The sequence below is a fragment of the Ruditapes philippinarum genome, unplaced genomic scaffold (genome assembly GCF_026571515.1).
Source record: "Ruditapes philippinarum isolate M1 unplaced genomic scaffold, ASM2657151v2 ctg1004_1_1_1_1, whole genome shotgun sequence".
Lineage (NCBI taxonomy): Eukaryota > Metazoa > Mollusca > Bivalvia > Venerida > Veneridae > Ruditapes > Ruditapes philippinarum.
In genome coordinates, this window is record NW_026860305.1 from 244,216 (window position 1) to 252,353 (window position 8,138).

Here is an 8,138-nt window from a genome sequence, read left to right on the forward strand (position 1 = left end):
AAGTCATAGTTTTTATTTTAGAATGTTAAAGTCAGCAAAGTGAACACGCTTTACACAATTAAGCTGCATACTAGTAATTTAAAAAATATTTATAGAAGATTTTAAAGACATTTTCACTATACAAGTCTATGTAAACTAAGTGTCCCAAGTGTATGACCATTTTTGACCCCAGTGGCATGACTAGTATCACTTTTTACAGATGTTTTAGGTGTGGTGGTGTTGGTACTTTTCAAGAAAGCAACATTGAATTTACCAGAGCACAATTTAGCCGCCGCATCGTTCCTTGGCATACTGTCAAGCAGTTAAGCAGTACTATTTGTCTTCACTTTTGCAAGGAACTGATAACATCTGCACATGCCAGACAGGAGTTATATGACTGTAGACAATCACTACGAAAGTGACCTGCACCGTCATGTAACGAACCCGGGCTGCCCGATTCACAGTCCAACAACGCTCTACCCATTGAGCTACGCGGACGGCTCTCAAATATAAGGCTTTGGGATTGTTTTTCACAAAAGAAAACTGTCACGTTTTTCCTATACAAGTCTATATAAAAACTTAGTGACCCCCGGCCTGAGCGGGGCTAATTTTTGACCTCAGGGACATGATTTACATTACTTTTGTATAGAACTCCACAAGGTAATGCTTCTTTCTAAATATCCAAACTCTGAGCATTGTAGTCTCTCAAGAGAAGTCTTTTAAGATATTTGTATTAAACAAGTCAACATAAATTAAAAGAACGGGGCAGGATCAAATTGATCTCAGGAAAAAGATTAATAAAAGCTTTTGTAGAGGCCACAGGGTGTAACCTCTTAATTGGGTTTTACGTCACACCGACACAGTACAAATCATAATTATGGCGACCCCAGGTGCCCTTTCTTGAATTATTTCAGGCACGAACGGGCACCTGAGTAGAACCACCGACGTCCCGTACGCTAGTTTATAGGTATTGTAGTTGCTCAGAAGATGTCTTTTAAGACATTTTTACTCTACAAGTCTATATCAACTATCTGACCTCTGGTGCCGGGCCAATTTTTTGACCCCAGGGCCATGATTCATACATATTAAGTATAATTTCACTTGGCATTGCTGCATGCCAAATATCTAAGCTCTGGGTAATCACGGGCACTGCAGTCTAAAAAAACTTAACTGTAGTTTTCTATGTAAGCCTATGTAAGCTTAGTGACCCCTATGGCGGGCCATTTTTTAACACTAGGAGTATGAATTATATAACCAATACGATGATGCTATATGAAAAATATCTGAGCTCTGTATTGTACTTTTAGAGAAGATGTTTGAGACATCTTTACTATTCAAGTCTATGTAGACTAAGTGACCTCCATGGCAGCCCATGGACATGACTTGTATAACTTATGCAGAGGTCCACTTGGCAATGCTGCATGTCAAATATATAAGCTCTAGACATTGCAGTTTCATAAAAGAAGATTCAAATTATTTTCATATATAAACTGAGTGACCCCTAGTGCAATATATCCAGAAAACATGTACATCAATGTACATGTGAAAGTTTTTCCGATAAAATAGCCTGATTCATGAGAAAAACGTGTCCAGTTACACGGACTGCTCGAGCAAAACGTGTATAGACGCACGCGTTTCACGAGCAAATTATGTGCACGAGGTGCACGAACAAATCGTGTGAAATGAGACGAAATTAAATTGACGAGAAAAAACGTGCCGGTAATGATTTGTTTGATATATCGGTCAGAGTACATGTATATTTTTGACATTTCAATCAATGAAAATAAACGCCAAGTTTTAATGTTGGACATTTATCCAATAATTCGCAATTTTATCTTTCAAATAGTTTTTTATGGTCATATTTCATGCAGTTTATATTATTGAAATATAATAAATATTTGTATATGAGGTATGCAGTTTATATTATTCAAATATGATAAATATTTGTATATGAGGTATGCAGTTTATATTATTCAAATATGATAAATATTTGTATATGAGGTATGCAGTTTATAATATTGAAATATAATAAATATTTGTATATGAGGTATGCAGTTTATATTATTCAAATATAAGTAATAGAAAGAGCATCGAAACACAAGGCTATCTGATTTGTACGAGGGGGCGTAGCCCCACGAGTATTAATCAGATTGCCGAGTGTTTTGATGTTCTTTCTCTTTTGTATCATAGTCAAACATAAAAACACGTTCCCTGTTGTCACAATATGTTACCCCGGGAAAAATGAACCAATGAACGAACATCTGAATGTGATATTTCTGTCGCTTTCCCTTCCTCTGCCGTCGCAATATGTAAACCCCAGCAAAAATGAGCCAATCAATGGGCATGCTCTGGAGTTAAACGCACTGTGCATGTATATGTATACGATTTAACTCTGACACATTTTCGACAGAAAGGTCCCCAAACTATGATACAATAAATATTTGTATATGAGGTATGCAGTTTATATTATTCAAATATAATAAATAATTGTATATGAGGTATGCAGTTTATATTATTCAAATATGATAAATATTTGTATATGAGGTATGCAGTTTATATTATTGAAATATAATAAATATTTGTATATGAGGTATGCAGTTTATATTATTCAAATATGATAAATATTTGTATATGAGGTATGCAGTTTTATATTATTGAAATATAATACATATTTGTATATGAGGTATGCAGTTTATATTATTGAAATATAATAAATATTTGTATATGAGGTATGCAGTTTATATTATTGAAATATAATAAATATTTGTATATGAGGTATGCAGTTTATATTATTGAAATATAATAAATATTTGTATATGAGGTATGCAGTTTATATTATTGAAATATAATAAATATTTGTATATGAGGTATGCAGTTTATATTATTGAAATATAATAAATATTTGTATATGAGGTATGCAGTTTATATTATTGAAATATAATAAATATTTGTATATGAGGTATGCAGTTTATATTATTGAAATATAATAAATATTTGTATATGAGGTATGCAGTTTATATTATTCAAATATAATAAATATTTGTATATTTAAGGTATGCAGTTTATATTATTCAAATATGATAAATATTTGTATATGAGGTATGCAGTTTATATTATTCAAATATGATAAATATTTGTATATGAGGTATGCAGTTTATATTATTGAAATATAATAAATATTTGTATATGAGGTATGCAGTTTATATTATTGAAATATAATACATATTTGTATATGAGGTATGCAGTTTATATTATTGAAATATAATAAATATTTGTATATGAGGTATGCAGTTTATATTATTGAAATATGATAAATATTTGTATATGAGGTATGCAGTTTATATTATTGAAATATAATAAATATTTGTATATGAGGTATGCAGTTTATATTATTGAAATATAATAAATATTTGTATATGAGGTATGCAGTTTATATTATTGAAATATAATAAATATAATAAATATTTGTATATGAGGTATGCAGTTTATATTATTCAAATATAATAAATATTTGTATATGTGGTATATACATGTATAGTACTTCGCTCTATAAACCTTATGACAATTTAAACTACAATATAATAATTATTCTCATATGCCTCACGTGTGCATGACGATGTTATGTGGACCTTTCATTGTTATTTTCGCCTGTTTTGTTTATTTTCTTGTTCTGCTTTTTTCGGTTAAAATTTGTTTCAACTAATAAATATTTTAATTATATACTTATAAATGAATTATTGATGAAATAAAAGGCGTATTTGAATATCCTCTATATCACAATTTAGAGGATATTGATAAATATAGTATTTTTTTGAAGAAAAAAAAACAAATAACAACATCTTCATATTTTTCAAGATGATTTTCATGATGCAGATCCATAAATCATGTTTTCGTTTTCAGAAAATGATCAAATATGTTATAAAACTGGTTGAATTATTCTTGTCTGTGATATAAAATTATGCGAATAGATGATGTAAAATTACTTGTTTTATCTGATAGCAAGGGAGGTAAATATAATATCACTTCGCCCGCTGTTAAGTGATGTATTACTTCCCTTAGCCCCTGCGTCGATCATAAAAGGAAAGCGTACAAACATGAGCAAAATAGTAGAAAATATAGAATCAAAATTTGCAGAATTTATTGATCATGCAATGGTTTAATTTCTTTTGAAATTTGATAAATTATTATATTAGAAATTTGGTTTCGTCTAAATAACGAAAGGGTGAAGGGTAAAAATTGGAGAACACTTTTTTTGTCTTTTTACATAAACGTATGAGTTGCGTTCAACAAAACATACATGTATATGGGTTTAACACTTATGCACCTGACGTAACGCCATATGGAGATATGGTCATACGTTTGAAGGATGTTCCATTCAAAAATTCAAGTATCCAAAGGCAATAACGCATTTTACAAAGGCGCAATACTGTAACTTTATTCCATTAATATAAACCATCCTGTATTAAATACAGCTCTACAAGTTTTGATAACAAATATGCTAATAATTTGCTTGAATAAGTATACAAAATGTCCCTGTATCCAAGAACACACTTTCTTTTGTAACAAAATATATTTCAGCTTTAAAGCAGCATGCCTTCAGATTCATGCAAATTTTCATGATTTTTTAAAAAAATGTATTAAAAAGTAAAATAGTGTCTAGTGACCAAAAAAAGTAATTTACACATTGTAAACGGCACATAAAATCTACTAAAATTACCCTTAAAAGGGTTAGAATAAGAAAAAAGCAAAAATAGCCCTTACTGTGTTAGTCACGCAGTAGAATAATTATGGTGATAAATACTGCAACTTCGGTCATTAATTGCATATAACATGTAAATTATTTATTGAATTGTGGATACTATTATCTTTCTTAAAATTTTAGTAAATTTTTCTCAAGGTAGATTTTCTTGAAATATTATGGCTCATCTTGATGCATGTAGCTTTAAATTTCTACTTGCTAAACGTTAGCAAAAAGAGTATGAACATGTCTATCCGTACAGGTGAACACACATTTGGAAATAGACCCCACGAGTGAAATTTTGATACCTTTCCAAAAAAGATAAAATGATAAATGACGCTCATACGCCTTTATGTGTCACAAGCAAACAGATTTATTGTAATACACAATTGAGAACAATGCGAACATGACATACTTTGACAAATCGTATATTTAATATATTTACTTAACAGACTAGCAAAGGTATCTATAAAGGCTCTAATTAGATGAGATATTATTAAACAAACAAATATCCCCCGGATAGCCTGTATCAGTCGGCGAATCGATAGATAAACAAATATTTCTCAAATAAAAGCAAATTTACTCTGTGCTTTATGGTTTTTATAATCCAATGTATCAAGCTAATTTAGACTAGAGCATATTTACTTGACAAGTATTTTCAGGAAAACTCCCCGATTTACGGGGGGACAAAATATGGACCAGGTATGATCATGTTTAGAGTTGGTGTAAGGCGCACTAAATAACGGTCTGGTATTAGTGTAAACATATTTATTTAAGCTCGATTACATTCTTTTTTCTTACAACTTGTACATAAATTGATTTCTAGCCTGTCTCATAAACATAGCAGATCCTAGTCTGGTTTCCTGATAACGTATTAGCAGGGGCGGGTAATCCAAACTAAGCAGTCCAGTTTCATAGGGATCGAATTCGCGCTTCCTGGGTAGTGAGATAAACACAGCTTTTCTGTCAATTGCTGACTTTAAGATTCATTTATTTATAAGGTCAAGTTTTAAGTATAAGATAATCTTAAGATGTATATTGTATACGGACTCATGCAGGAATTAAAGTACCATTTCATTTTCATGATAATATTATACTTAACCCTTAAATTGATGGAACTGAAAGTGGCTCATTTATTAAAATTTTGATAATTAAACCCTTTAAATTTCTAATGGACTGTTCCAGATTCTTATCCAGGGCAAATCCATTACACAAATTTAGAGGGTTAAGTGGTTAATAGCAAATGTATTTATGTGTTATGAAAACTGGCCTAATCTTGAAGATTTTAACGTTATATTTTCGTTCGTTTTTTTCCAGGAAACTGACCGGAATAATCGACAAAACCCCTGTATAATACAAAAATACTGAGATATTTGTAAATAAAAAGAGGGGGAAATTTATTTACAATCGGACAGGTGAACGTTTCATCATTTCTTTTTTCAGCACCTCCAACAAAGATGGTAAAAGTTTTGGCGGGCATCAATTCTTCATCGCCAATGACGGGCAATAACACGGTTCTTACATAACAGCATATGCACGTTCGCGGCAAGGGCCAATTAACCCCGCCATGACCTGAACGCTCGTACATAACCCACAAGATAAGATGGGTTATTTTACTTCGGAGAAAAATAAACCTATTTAGCTAATTTTGTGAGAACGCGGCGATTTTCCCGCCAAGTATTAAATTATTATCCGAAACCGAACAGGTCTAATCTTTCATCCTAGAGAGTTCATGATTAATGAAAGAAACTTGATGTATATATTTACTAAACACACCAAAAAACAAAAACAAACAACAAAAACATCAACGAAATGAAAAAGAAAAAAAAAACACGAAAATGAGAGATCGAAATTAGAATACAATTATTTGACTACGATTTAAAACTTAATGTGAATTCAGAATAAAAAAAAAAGAAAGGACAAACAAAAAAAAAATGCTCAAATAAAACGAGTTTGCTATAGACGAACGGTTTAAACAAGATTTTAACCTTTACTGCACCGTGAATTTACAATTTGTTTTCAAAGTGAATTTCTTTTTTTTTTCTTTTTTTTTTCTTTCCTTGCTTTTTACTGACATCCTTCTCTCTCTCTGTTTCGAAAAAAAAAAAAAAACAAATTGCACAATAATGCGCATACACTGCACGAGTACAACACGCGACATGTAAAAATTATATATTTTTCTTTCTTTTTTCTTTCTTTAAAATTACGTGTAATAAATGTCCGAGCTTGAACCATTTATTACTGGACCGGGTACGAAAATCTGACGCGCATGCCCATCTTCATGATTAAACTATGATCTTATCACAATTTTTTAATCGCCTCAGACATTTTGATGAGAAACTAATTTATTCCCTTAATTTTATTGCAAACGTTCGAAAACAAAGTATTGATGATGTTTTGATAGCCCGTGCATTAAGCAACTCTCGCTGAACAATCGTGATTTCTGACAGTTAGGCTGCACATGTGTTGCATTTTATTGTAATACTGATTTATGTCACTTTTATTTAGATTTTAAGGGACCTGTCTCGCGCCCAGTGCGTCACGAGAGCTTAAATGTATCCGAGATGTGTCTAATGGTTGTTATGTTGGTTTGAACGGAGATCCAATATCCTCGTAAATGTACACTTTTTATATACATGCACTAAAAAGAGACAAATAGTAATGATTTCATTAAAATTATTTTTTTCATCATCATCATCATCATCATCAACAACAACACAACATCATCATCATCATCATCATCATCATCATCATCAACAACAACAACAACACAACATCATCATCATCATCATCATCAACAACAACAACAACATTATCGCCATCACCATCATTACAATCATTACAATAGTAATAATAATAATCCTCATCATCATTATCACCACCATCCATCATCATCATCATCAACAACAACAACAACATATCATCATGATCATCATCACCACCACCATCATCATCAACAACAACATCATCACCATCATCATCATCATCATCATTACAATCATCATCACATCATCGAAACCAGATGAAAACAATGACACTTTTCGCTTATGATTAGTCTGCATCATAAATGAGGTATTCACTAGAGATGTGAGTTTATCAAAGTTTTGCCTTTTTGAACTTGCCGCCCACCTTGCCTCGGCGTTTGATCAAGAATTACACACGTGAACATTTGGTAAACAAGGTCAGTGCGAGTCCAGTGTGCAGGTGGGTTGTGTAAATAAATCGTGATTTAATATAATGAAGTCAATTAAGTCCGTCCCACTGGCCGGGTGGAGCGATCCATGATCTTATGAGAAATATGGATGAATGCCAAAATATTCCAAAGTTTAATTTAAAAGACTCGAGTTGAAAGTATTTTATTTAAATTCAGATATTACCAGTTACAGAGTAACACCTCTACCAAAAACCACCAAAACAACAA